This window comes from Hemiscyllium ocellatum, chromosome 15, assembly GCF_020745735.1.
Source record: "Hemiscyllium ocellatum isolate sHemOce1 chromosome 15, sHemOce1.pat.X.cur, whole genome shotgun sequence".
NCBI classification, from domain to species: Eukaryota; Metazoa; Chordata; class Chondrichthyes; order Orectolobiformes; family Hemiscylliidae; genus Hemiscyllium; species Hemiscyllium ocellatum.
Window position 1 is genome coordinate 47,518,805 of NC_083415.1, and position 12,214 is coordinate 47,531,018.

The following is a 12,214-nucleotide window of genomic DNA, read 5'->3' on the forward strand; positions in this document are numbered from 1 at the left end:
ATCATGAGTTGTTAATGGTTTTATTTGTTGCATATGTAAAGTGGGAACGAGGCATACGAGGATTAATTTTAATTTGGTGATTGATGTAAATTCAAAAAGGCACTTTGCTATTGCCATTGGTTTTTTCAGGGCACACAACAGAAAAGCTGGAGTTTCTCACTGTGACTTAAGCTTCATTCTGTTATTAACAATGAATCTTAATTATCCTTCTTACTGGTAAAATCCCCAAGTGGAGTAATGGGAGTTATTCAGTAGTTGAAAGGAGATGGAATATTTGACTAGTGTTATAATGAACTTCTCTGTTTTATTGCAAGCTGATACTTTTAAGTACCTGTTCATAGTTTTATATCCTGCTGATTCCCTGACCTAAACCCAACTTATTAGGTTGTTTTTTGTGGAGAGTATGAAGGAGGAAGTGCCTCCTGACTGAAGGTTCCTTGTTTTGGAACAACAGTAGTGGGCAGAGTTCTTGTGGGGGGAAATTCATACTGGGGACAGGAATCACATATGACTTCTGAGTCCCAAAACCCACCCTCAAGAGAAACATTCACTGACCTGGGATTTTCGTGGCAGAACCAGTTTGTTGGTGTGAAGACATATTCTCTGCCTAATTAAGGGCAACAGAGTGTCAAATCTGGAGAGTTGATCAAAGGTCTTCCAACCTGAGGGAAGCTTCAGGCTACCTTAAAGGGCAGATAACATGAGAGGGACATACCCAGGTGAGCAGAGAAGTCTTACTTGGGCCACTCGTTGTCCACTTCCAGGCAATGTTACAGTATCTAGTTTGTAGTCCATGTCCTTTAAAATTAAGCTTCTGGTTTTGGGAATTAATGTCTTTACTGTATGTCTTCACTTCCCCCTGCTGCTCCCGCTTTTTCTGTGAAGAAGAAAAACTCCGCTGCCCGCTACCAGTAAGTAATTTTAAAACAAACAGTCTTACCTTAGCTGTAGCCTTCTGGGTTCGTTTAAACTCAGCTGCTGCTTGCACTCAAAATGGACTTCATGCATGGCTTGAAGATTGCTGTGGGAGGAATGGATTTCAGTTTATCCAGGTAGGAGGAACGGGCTTTATTTGATGATGTCCTGGCAAATCGAGTAACTAAGACTGTAGAGAAAGCTTTAGACTAATTGGAGTTGGGGAGAATTCTGGAGAGGGGATATATACGCTGACAAAAACAAAAGAACATGGCGGCTATATAGGGCACTTATTTAGGTAATGCTACCCAGATTGGGATAGGAAATAACTGAATTAACAAACATAGATAAACTGTAGAAAATTTGGTCAAAGGAGCAAAATATGGTGAAAATATAAAATCAATGCCTCTTTTCTTCCAAAAAATATATGCATGGAAGTAAATAAATGAACTAATGATACAAACTGAAATGAATAGTTCTCATGTTTCAACCATTATGGAGACCTGTTTATATGGAGGTCAAAACTGGGAACCAAGTCCATGGGGGAAATTAATAGAATTTATTCAGGATAGTTTCCTAGAACATTGTTGTGGATCCACCAAGGGGTCAGACTGTTTGGAAACAACTCGGCTCATCAGGACAATTACAAGGGAATGTAGGCAGGTGTGGTTGGAGTGGATTGTAAAAGAGTTCATCAGAAAAGACGGTTGATGAACAATTTTGAATGTTTAACAACATAGTTAGTGGCTCACAATAAAGATATATCCCAGTGAAATAGGCGATTTCTCAGAAAGTGATAAATCAACAATGGCTAACCAAGGAAGTTAAGGATAGTATAAGCTTGAAAGAAAAAAAGACAAAATATGGCAAAGGTTAGTGAAGAAGGTATAGGATTGGGAAACTTGCTAAAAGTAATATTGAGCACAAACTTGAAAGTAATATAAAACATTGCTAATAAATAAGTTTCATGTAACGGTATGGATTTTCACCTTTTTGGGTCTGCAATGGTTTCAGATTACAGGATAGAAATATATTCTACAGTAGTGAACTGTGAGTATACCTTTAGCATGTCACTGAGGTGTCACCTTTCAGATTACTAGTACTTCTTCAGTTCTGCATTGAAGTGTCAGCCTTGATTTTGTATTGAAGTCTCTAAAGTGGAGATTAAGCCTTTAACTCCTGACACAGAGGCAAAAGTGCTGCCTATTAATTACTCAACTTGTTAATGCCTGAACACTCATCCTAGACTTGATTTTTTTATAAGCTATTTTATCAATTGGGGGTAGTACCAATTGAAATTCTATGTAAAAACATTGACAATAAGAGCTTTTCTCATTATATAAAAAGGAAAGTAGAAGCAAAAGGCCTTTAGACAATGAGACTGAAGAAATAATAATGGAGAGCAAGGAAATGGCAGAGGAACTGAACTCATACTTTGCATCAATCTTCACCGTAAAAGACACTAATCATTTCAAAAATGCTAAATAACAAGGGGCAAAAGTGGAGAAGAAAATGCAATCATTACTTGTGGGCGGCACGGTGACACAGTGGTTAGCACTGCTGCCTCACAGTGCCTGAGACCTGGGTTCAATTCCCGACTCAGGCGACTGACTGTGTGGAGTTTGCACATTCTCCCCGTGTCTGCGTGGGTTTCCTCCGGGTGCTCCGGTTTCCTCCCACAGGCCAAAGATGTGCGGGTCAGGTGAATTGGCCATGCTAAATTGCCCGTAGTGTTAGGGGTAAATGTAGGGGTATGGGTGGGTTGCGCTTCGGCGGGTCGCTGTGGACTTGTTGGACCGAAGGGCCTGTTTCCACACGGTAAGTAATCTAATCTAAATCTACTTATCACGAGAGAAAATGTATTAGGTAGACTATAGAGCTATTGATTGTTAAGTCCATGACTTCAAGCATTGTATCCTATGATATCAAAGGATGCAACTATAATCCTAGTGAATGGTCTGGTAATAATCTTCCAAGAATTCTTAGATTCTGGGAAAGTCACACTAGTTGAAAAGCTGCTATAAAAAGCTGTTATTCAAAAAAGGAGAAACAAAATCAGGTAACTATCAGCCAGTTATCCTAACACTTGTGTTTGGGAAAATGTTAGAGTCTATTATAAAGTACGCAATAGCAGAGTCTTTTGAAATGCATAATTTACGCGTGCAGCAATAGTATGGCCTCATGAAGGGGTGTAATTCTGACAAATCCATAAGAATTGTTTTGTGGAGGTAACAAGCAAGATTGGCCTGCAGGAGCTAGGAGGTGTAATGTATGCTATCGAAGTACCACAGCACATCTCCTGCTGGGAAGGAAACAAACTGAACACACGAAAAAAAAAGCCCTAGAAAACCTCAAAAAGACAAAAACATCATTATATTACCTGCAAACAAAGGTCGGCTCGCAGTCATCCTGAACAGAAGGGACGATATAGAGAAAGCCAATGCACTACTCGCAGACACCAACACCTACCAAAAGGTGGTGCTAGACCCGACCCCACAATTGGGAAACAAAATTACATATCTCCTAAGAAAATTACACAATTCCGAACAATTAAACAAGACGGAATTCCAGAAAATGAAATCCGACGGGACCAACACCCCACACTTCTATGGACTACCAAAAATCCATAAACCAGGAGCCCCCCTCCTGTGAGACCTATAGTCTCACTACCCGGAACACCAACTTACAGACTGGCCAAAGAACTACACGCGAGACTGAAGTACCTAGTAGAAGAGTCACAGCACTCCATCCACTCCACCCAGAAATTCCTAAAAATCATCAAAAACACCAAAGTAGAGGAAGACGAAGCAATTATCTCATTTGACGTAACAGCACTGATGACCTCCATCAACATCGACCTGGCAAAGAAAACACTCGCCACACTTTTAGAACAGACCATCACACACACCCCAACCACCATCAATCACATTACCAACGAAAACATCATGAAGCTAGTGGACCTGTGCCTCACCACCCACTTCACTTTCAACAACATAGTCTACAAACAAACCAACGGCACACCCATGGGATCTCCGTTATCAGGATTCATAGCAGAAGCGGTAATGCAAAGGCTAGAACAAACAGCCCTACCAACCATCAAACCGAAAATCTGGGTTCGCTACGTAGATGACACCTTTGTCATCACAAAATGAAATAAGGTAGAAGAGACATTTAACATCATCAACAATACCTTCACAGGCATAATGTTCACCGGGGAGGAAGAAACTGACAACAAACTCGCATTTCTGGATGTCACACTAGAAAGAAAGGACAAGGGAGAATTACAAACCTGCGCATACAGAAAACCGACTAACACTGACCAAATACTCAACTACACCAGCAATGGTCCCAACACACACAAACAAAGCTGTATCAGAACACTATTCCAATGAGCCACCACACACTTCGAAAAACAGAGGAGAACCACCTATACAACATATTCAAGAAGAACGGATACTCAAAAAACACAGTGCACAGATTCCTCAAGAACAAACTACGACAAGCAGACAAAATACAGCCAGAAACCCTAACCACCTTACCATATATCAAAGAAGTTTCAGAAATGACAGCCAGACTACATGAACACCAGCTAGCCCCAAAAAGGCATGACTCCCTCTCCCTCATAGCCCTACACACGGATGACAAAAAAACACCATTTTGACTGGGACAACACATCTATCCTGGGACAGCCTAAGCAAAGACATGCCAGAGAATTCCTAGAAGCCTGGAACTCCAACCACAACGCCATAAACAAGCACAGAGATCTAGATGCCATCTATCAACCCCTCAGAAAACGAACAGGAAATGACATCACCACAAACCCCAGGAGCCCCATCCAGGAGAAAGATATAAATAGAAAGCAGGAGACGACAGCTTCGCTTCACTTGGAGGTCGCCACAGATGATGTTACCTAGCCAGGTAATGAAACGTCTGGATATCAAACCTACAGCTCCTGCCCCTGAGGACCAAGCATTCTGGACCACTGCTATACAGCCATCAGCGACACCCTACCACTCCATCCCTCGCCCACACTTTGGAAAATCAGATCACAGTGGTGTTCCTCCTCCCAGCTTACAAGCAGACGCTGAAACAGGAGGATCTTTCACAAAAGGAAGTACAATGCTGGTCCAAGGCTGTGGAAGACCGTATCTAGCACTGCTTGGAATCGGTGGACAGGACCGTGTTCAAGTGCTCAGCAGAAAACCTGAACAAGTATGCCACTGCCATCATGGACTTCATTCGCAAAAGTGTGAATGAGTGTGTACCAAAGAAGGCAATCCGAGTGTTCCCTTACTGTAAACCTTAGATGAGCCAGGAAATCCACTCCCTACTGAAGACCAGGTGTGAAACATTCAAGTTGGATGACCCAGACTATACAGGAAGTACAGATATGATTTCTGCAAAGTTATCAGGGATGCCAAGAGACCGTACCAGACCAAGTTAGAGTGGCCCAAACCTAACCAGCAGATTCCTGCCACCTCTAGCAAGATCTAAATAACATTACAGGATACAAAATGAAGCAGACCAAGATAGCAGTCAAAGGCACATCCCTCCCTGATGTTCTCGATGCTTTCTATGCTCGGTTTGAGCAGAATGCCAGTGGCACAATGACACCTATTCTGATAGCCCCGGACACACCTGTGCCCTCTCACCGCTGCAGATGTCAGATCAGTCTTCCTCGCAGTCAACCCAAGGAAAGTGACTGGCCCGTACGGTGTCCCTAGCAAGGCATTCAGATCCTGTGTGGACCAAAAGGCAGAGGTATTCACCAACATCTTCAATTTCTCCCTGCTTCAAGCCAAAGTCCTCACCTGCTTCAAAAAGACCACAATCATCCCAGTACCTAAGAAAGCACATGCAGCATACCTTAAAGACTATTTCCAATAGTATTGACCTCAATAATCATGATGTGCTTTGAAAGACTAGTAATGGCCCACGCAACTCTAATCTCCCAACCTACCTTGATCCCCTACAATTTGCCTACCAACACAAAAGGTCTAGAGCAGACATGATTTCCCTAGCCCTGCATTAATCCCTGAAAAGTCTGGACAACAAGGACACCTACATCAGACTCCTGCTCGTTGACTACAGCTCTGCCTTCAACACCATTATCCCCTCCAGGCTGATTTCAAAGTTCTGAAACCTTGGTGTTGGCTCCACCCATTGCAACTGGATCCTCAGCTTTTTGACCCACAGACTGCAATCAAGATAAGTAACTGCTCTTCCTCCGCAATAACACTCCACACTGGAACCCCTCCAAGGATGCATCCTCAGCCCCCTACTATACTCCCTATACACCCATGACTGCATGGTCAAATTCTGAATGAATGCCATCTACAAGTTAGATGTCGACACCAAGATGGATGTCTAACAATGACAAGTCAAAATACAGAAGGGAGGTAGAGGGCTTGGTGATGTGGTACAATGAAAATGACCTCTTCATCAATGTTGACAAAACAAAAGAACCAATCATTTGATTTCAGAAAGAAAAGAGGAGAACACGCTCCCATCTACATCAAAGGAACTGAGGTTGAGAGTTTGGAGAATGTCAGTTTCCTCGGAGTGATGATAACTGAGAACCTGTCTTGGACTTCCCACGTAGGTGTGAAGGTCAGGAAGGCGCAACAGCATCTCTTCTTCCTCAGGCTGCTCAGGAAATTGGGCATGTCCATCAAGACCCTCACCAACTTCTACAAATGCACTAGTGAAAGCATTCTGTTTGGGTGCATGATGCCCAGGACCGTAAGAAACTACAGAAAGTAATGTGCATAGCCCAGACCATCACGGAAGCCAGCCTTCCATCCATGGACTCTGTTTACACAGTTCATTGAAGTGGAAAGGCTGCCAATATTAGCACCTATAACCTCTTCCGTCAGGTACAGCAGCTTGAACACATGCACTGGTAGGTTCAGGAACAGCTTCTTCCCAGCAATTATTAGACTAATGAATGGACTGTCTAGCCTCAAATAATGCTGGTCTTGCTAACTTTGCTCTCATCTGGTGCACATCCTGTGCAAGGTAACTTGTATGCCTCTGTCCAAGTTTTTTTCTACACCCTATGATCTGTGCCCCCTTGCTTACCATGATCTGCCCATGCTGCTCATAAGTAAAGCTTTTCATTGTATTTTGGTAAGTGTGACAATAAACAATCAATCAATTTTGGATTTCCAAGAGGCATTTGATAAGTAAGGCACATTAGGTTACTTAAGACAAGAGCATACTATGTTACTGTATTAGCATGGATAGAGGATTGGCAATCAAGTAGAAGATAGAGGGTCAGCATAAGGGATGCATTTTCAGGATGGCAAACTAGTGAATGTAGAGAAAGTAAGGACTGTGTATGTTTGAGATCAGAGTCAAAAGTGGGGCGCTGGAAAAGCACAGCCGGTCAGGCAGCATCCGAGGAGCAGGAGGGTTGACGTTTCAAGCATACGCTCTTCATCCTGAATGTTCCTGATGAATGGTTTATGCTCAAAATGTTGACCCTTCTGCTCCTCGGGTGCTACCTGGCCGGCTGTGCTTTTCTAGTGCCCCATTTTTTGAAACAAGTGGATGTGACTAATGGAATGCCATAGGGAGTCCTGGGCCCACAAACATTTCCTATATATATTGATGTCTTGGATGAAGGAATTGAATGTATTATTGACAAGTTTGTAGGCAACACAAAACTAGGAAAACAAGTGAGGATAGCAGGATATACACAGGTTGCATGAATAAACAAAACGTAGCAAATAGAATATAGTATGGAAAGAGTAAGGTTATGTACTCTGGCAGGATTGAGGGATTTACTGGTCCTTGTGCATAAATCACAAAAAGCTAGCATCCATATTCAATGGGTAATTGGGAAAACAAATAGAATGTTGGCTTTATTTCAAATGGAATGGAGCATAAAAGAGGGACATATACAAGATTCTAGACAGACCATAGCTGGAATACTGAGAACAGTTTTGGTCTCTTCATCTAAGAAAAGATATATTGGCTTTAGACACAATCCAGACAACATTCACTGGGTTCATTTTGGGTATGGATGGATTTTGTTATGAAGACAGATTGAGTAGTTTGGGCCTGTACTCATTGGAAATTAAAACAATGAGAGAAGCGGAGGGAGTTCTATGAAGGGTTTAGAGTTCTACAAGTGAAGTAATATGTCAATGGTTCACAAGTGTTTACTTGTAGCTAGAATTATTTATAATAAACAGTAATTCTTGTTAAATAGAGAAACCAGTCCATACTGGATCTAAAGGATAGATAAATTGGAGAATTTGTAAGTACTTCTTTAAAATTTTCATCTTTTGTGATGCCTGCAGGAACAATTGGGCTTGATTTCCACCACATTACTCCAGTGAGACATAAAAACAACGTGTACCACCAGGATGGAGCATTCTGTGATGCCAGCTAATGAATATGATTGTGAGCATAACTATGATTGGCCATTGGTTAACTAATTTTTGGGAAAGCTCTTTGAATTTTGGCACGAATTCCCAGAAGTTGGTAAGGAGGATATTTCAGGAACAATTAGTTTGGGTGTGCCTTTGTTTAGTTTATGCTTCATAAGTGCATCAAATTTTGTTTTTAGAAGTACTTCTTTTGCAACACCAGGTTACAGTCCAACAGGTTCATTTGGAAACACTAGCTTTCAGAATGTTGCTCCTTCAGCAGGTGGTTGTGGAGTATAAGATCATAAGATACAATTTATAGCAAAGGATTACAGTGTCATGCAACTGAAATGATAAATTGAAGAAACATGGATTGTTAAACCTGGATTCTTTTGCAATGATTTGATTAATCTGATTGGCTTTCTGTGTCATTTCTGAGGTAGCTTCATTTCTGGGGGTCTGTAATTCTGGGGCCTGAGCAAGTGCTCTGGGTTCAACTGCCTTCAGGACAACTGATGAGGTTTCAATTCAGTTGGTAAATCTGGATTTTTTTTTAATGAAAAGCTAATTTCAGTAATGTCGACTGTGAAATCATTGACAATTATTCTCACATCCATCTGATTCACTAATGTCCCTCAAAGAAGGAAATCTGCCCTCTTTACTCAGTCTGCCCTACAAATGTCTCCAGACCCATGGTTTTCTTTTCTGTCCTCTGAATTGACCTGATGAGCCACTCAGTTCAAGGGCAATGAGGGTTGGACAACAAGTGCTGGCCTTTACTGTGATGTTCTCATCCCATGAAAGAATGAATATGAAGTCACAGATTGGATAGCCTAGATAAAGCTAGCAAACTTTCTGCCTGGAAATACATGAGCCAACTGGTTTTAATGGCATACTCACCATTACTAAATCGAACATTTTATTCCAGATCTATCTAATTATCCTGAATTACAGGACTCCAATTGTATGGTATCATAATGATCCGGTTATAGTTGCATGTTCTTCATCTTTGTTCCCTTTATAAACTCACTCATTCCTGCCAGATCTTTGATGTTCTTCCAACTCACTAATCACCAGAGGCAGTAAATGCTTAATTTCATGTTGCCATTTAATTGATAATCTCAAGCCAGACTACCTTCCTTGTTTATTTCTCCAGCTTCTACACTTCATAGTCATCCTCGAGAGGAAAGACTATCAAACTCACCTCCAGTCCACATCTCTTCTTTTGACTTCCCCAGCATTACCATCTTTAGCTCCAATAGATTCAAAGAAACATGGGCCTTTCATTTCCAAATGCAAAATACATGATTAATCAGAAATCAGAAGTAAAACCAAAACTGCTGGAAATATTCAGCAAATCTCCTGCAGTTTCTCTGATAAGAGAAACTTTCAAGTAGGTAGATCACTTGTCTGCTTTAGCCATTTGTACAAATGCATCATTACCAACTACTTTTTGTCAAACTCCCTGTTTGAATATCTTCAATGTGGAGTTATGATCATAGCACTGAACCACCCTTGCCCATTTACAAATTAAATTTGGGCTGCAGGATTCCTTTTCACTCTCTCTGCACTTTTGATACAGTCAGCTACAGCATTGTTTTCTCAATTAAGACTTGCATGGCGTGGTCTTTAAGTGTTTCCTCCTGGTTCTTCTAATATCATGCAATGACCTCTCCCATCATTTATAGTATGCTCGAAGATTCAGTTATTAGCTTTGCTTCACATGCATCATTCGTCTTAGTATCATATATAATCTTTGGTTCAGTTTCCAAATGTGTTCCGAGGGCAATCAAATTTAAATCCCACTAACACTTCTCAATCTGTGATGACAGCTATGCTTCCATCTGAGATGGCCTTCTATTTCAAGAACTTCGACTTCCCCTCCCTTGTGATCAACAATGCCCTCCTGCGTATCTCCTCCACTTCCCACACCTCCACCCTTGAACTCAACCCCTTCAACCGCGACAAGGATAGAACGCCCCTGGTCCTCACTTCCAACCCACTAATCTCTGGATACAGCGCATTATCCTCCGCCATTTCCACATCTACAATCAGACCCCACCATCAGAGATATATTTACTTCCCCACTCCTATCTGTATTCTGCAGAAACCATTCCCTCTGCAACTCCCTCATTAGGTCTACTCCCCCAACCAACTCACCCTCCACTCCCAGCACCTTCCTTGCTGCTGCAAGGGATGTAAAACCTGCATGCACACCTTCCCCCTCACCAGCTTCCAAGGCCCCAAAGGATCCTTGCAGATCCAGCAGAGACTTTCATGCACATCTAAACACTTCATCTACTATGTCCGTTGTTCTCGATGTGGTCTCCTCTACATTGGACAGACAGGACACCAGCTTGTGGAATGTTTCAGGGATACACATGCCAAACAACCCCATTGCCTTGTGGCTGACCACTTCAACTCCCTCTCCCACCCCGCCAAGGACATGTAAGTCCTGGGCTGCCTCCACCACTTCCCTTCCCTGCACCTCATCCCAGATCCAACCCTCCAACTCAGCACTGTCCTACCTGACCATCTTCTTTCCCACCTACCTGCTCCACCCTCCCCTCCGATCTATCACTATCACCTACCACCTGCATTTACCGATCACCTTCTTTCCCCCCCCCCCACCCCCAACCTCCTATTTATCTCTCAGCCCCATCCCCCCCACCCCATATTCCTGATGAACGGCTTTGCCCATAACATCGATTCTCCTGCTCCTTGGATGCTGCCTAATCTGCTGTGCATTTCCAGCACCACACTTTTCGATTCTGATCTCCAGTATCTGCAGTCCTCACCTGCAGTCAGACTGACTAGGAAACTAACGCATTCATCAATTAACTACTGGAAAAGCTATTCAGTTTCTATTAATAAATCTATTCCTAATCCTTGATCTCATCTCATCTTGTTCAGTTGTTCATGCAGGCTGGACCCAACAATGTGTAATTTGTCCCTCCACTGGACATTGAGCTGAATTTTTTACCTTACATCCATGCTCTCAAATAAGTTGCTCAAATCTGAATTCCTCTTTCCACTTTGTGAAGGGATTTAACATATTTCATCGTGTAAAAGGAGCTTTTATTCCATTAGAAAATGGCTTCGAAAAATCAAAATTTGGAATGGATTATTTATTTTTAATTATCTTTTAATGCTGCTCATTTCAATTTTGACAGTCTTCTGCACTATTGGCTTAAGTCAGTCAACTGAACTTAATTAACTGAAAACAACTGTTCACTTCATGATTAATGGAAGATATAGAAGTAGCTAACATTTTCTAAGCTTGTACAACTCAGTATATTAATTTCTACTATTGCTTTATGTTTTAAATAGAAATTCTTCGTAAGTTTCAAGTAAAATAAAGTTGGTAATAAATGAGATGTTTTCATTCTCTGGATGTTTTGAGGTCAGTTTTAGCTTTTCATATTGAAAAGCAAGGCAAATGATGCAATGTCTTGCATTTTTTTCTAATTTTCTCTGCCAGAAATTGAGAGAAAATCAATGATTAATATAAAAATCACATAAACCAATCTTTATGATCTGCATTATTCTAAATTAATTCCTCAAGGTAAGGAATGTTAGTCTTATGGTATAGAACATTTTTTAACTGGTATCCTGTGTTTAAAATTAAATGCACTCCAGGCGAGGTGCACTCAGTTATTTGTTACCTTGGGCTTTACCCTTGGAAGGTCAATGTGATATTTTAGTTTCCAATATCACTACAATTGTGGCTACACTGAACAAAATTGCAATTTAGTGCAATGCAAGTTATGTTGTGCTTTGCATTATGTAGAAATTATAATTTGTTCAGACTCACTTTACTTCAGAACTAATAGATGACAGATGTGTATGTCAAGCAGTGGATTGAGGTTCAATTCCCTGATCTAAAGGATTTGCTTATGTACTGTGTCACCGGGAGAACTTAA